The sequence below is a fragment of the Pelmatolapia mariae genome, linkage group LG2 (genome assembly GCF_036321145.2).
Source record: "Pelmatolapia mariae isolate MD_Pm_ZW linkage group LG2, Pm_UMD_F_2, whole genome shotgun sequence".
In the NCBI taxonomy this organism is placed as follows: Eukaryota; Metazoa; Chordata; class Actinopteri; order Cichliformes; family Cichlidae; genus Pelmatolapia; species Pelmatolapia mariae.
The window spans coordinates 38,087,174-38,089,604 of NC_086228.1; positions in this window are offsets into that span (position 1 = coordinate 38,087,174).

Here is a 2,431-nt window from a genome sequence, read left to right on the forward strand (position 1 = left end):
ATCAGGCTGTTAGGCTAGCGCCTGTGCAGTTATTTGCTGGCTTCTCACTTAAAGCTTGTTAATGTTACTCAGTGTTGTTCACAATATGAAACAAAAGCATAATGTTATGTTTGAATGAGTGATGTGATAATGGCAATAAAAGTGTCTGACTTTCTTTTGTTTGGAAGATCCTTGTTCACCATGATGTTCTTCTTCTGTCCTTCCAACACACCATCTTCTTTTGTACTACTTTCTCTTTTCAAAATAAAAGCATTGTCATTTTTTTTGTGAAATGCAATTTAAAAAAGGAACCACAAAACATTCATGATGGCTACACTATTTACAGCGCAAAAAGTAAAATCATTACAAAATTCCAATGTTAAAAGTGTATTTTCTGCTATAGAATCTAAACTTCCTGTTTGTTTTGATGTCAGTGCTTTTATTTTGGAATGGTGTTTGCTCTATTGCAGAGCTTTGAAAGGAGAATAGACATCACTGTCATTTTTGGATTTGTTTTTTCATTAGCTCTGTGTTACCCTGCCACAAACTGGTAATCTGTCAGGGTACCTGCCTCTTACCCTGTTGTAGCTGAGATAGGCACCACCACCCAAGACCCTGAATTGGACAAGATGGATGTATATTTGGTATAGTTATTTACTTCCTGATTCTTCTTCTCCAAACTTCATGACAGGCTGACAGAAGTGATTGGGAGTCTCTGCAGAACTAAAGAAACGGGACAGAAGCAGCAGTCTCACAGAGCAGTGATGGATGAGGCAAAAGTGTGACTTAGAAGGAAAAAAAGCAAGAATTAGTGCCACTCTGTGCCGACAGAAAATAAATCAGCTTCAGCAGCTGCATAAAATATAATTTCTAAACTTGATTATGCATGCTGACAAAGCGTGTGTTCTGCAGTAAGTAGGCTCTTGAGATCTGCACAGTGAGGCTGGAAACAAATAAAGTTAATCAGGTAAATATGTTAATACTGCAGGGAGGTTCAACAGTAGAGGTCACAGAAGTGGAAAAACAATGGATGAGCTCTGAAGGCTGTGGAACTGTTGCTGGTGTAGATACAAAGTTACAACCCATAGCTTTGGAAATTACCCTCAATCAATCATAGCAGCATGCAATCAACACAAAGGACCTGAGTTCACTGCGAATACTGTTACTATGTGGAAAACGAATGAACTCGTAACCTTCTCCAGTGTATGTGATGCTACACTTTGTATTTTACAGGGAAAAGAAGAGCTGTAGTGTGAGCCACAGCAAAGACAGAAAACAAACGGCGATTGGGAATGTGAAGACATGGTTGGAGTGTGTCTTCCTCCAACAAACACATGAACCTGGTTCCAGTGTTTTGCTGTTGCTAACATTTTTAATTAGAAGTTTTGATTAATTTGCAAATGTATTTAGTATTGTTTTCATTTGAATCACAATTGTTTTGGTGACCGGTGTTATACAGGTCAACAGAATCTTGGTGTGTGATCTTAAACTCCCTCAGAGTGCTCCAACCACTGACCAAAGAGTCAATAAATCAGATGGTAACTGTAATAAATCACATGACTAACAGGAAGACTGAGCCCCACCATCAATACACATCTGTTTTATTAGTGAAACAGTCAATACATGACTCCCGTGTGCAATCACCTTTGCTTTCCTCATGCCGGTCTTTCAGCCTGCACTCTGGACTCAACAAGTTTCATGAACCCCAGAAAACTGTTTCTGTCGATCACATTTCCCATATCAACACTTGTTGTCAGCAGAAGTTTTTCTTTCATTCTGGGTTAAAAATATAAATGACTTTTTCCTCACTGTGATTTTTGTTGTTTCTGTGGAGGTTTTCATTGTTAGCAGTGATTCAGTCTTACTTTTAACATTTCTGCTTCACAAAACTATCCGCATACCTGCCCCCCCCCCCCCCCACACACACACACACCCCCTTGTCTTCTCCATCATTCATCAGCTTTTTCTGCATCATACATGTGTGTTTCTAGGCAGGGAGGAATGTGTCACTGAAACATTTACTATTTCATATTTGTAGGTGCATTTTAAAATGATGGATAATTGCATCAAGCCAACAGTTTGTTTGGCTTTGCACGTACAAATTAGTTGCTGTAAATACAAAACCACTGAATAAAATGAAGTGAAGGCATTTAGTTTGAGCTGGACGTCTACAGTAGATCATGCAAAATGACACGGTACACCTCATGGCCACGTTATCTACCGAATACATTGTTCCAATTTAGGTATTTAAATAACAACCAGGATTTTCAAAAAGATCAAGGTTTACATCAGATTCCTGTTTTCAACAAAAGCCAATCTAACAGAGTGCATGGACAAATACTGTGCCCAACGATCTGGGTCACCTTCATATCACACCATCAGGAGCTGCTACCATGGAAACTCCTGCCATGAGGTTTATTCTGCTGACGTTAATGTTAGAGGAGGTTTGGAG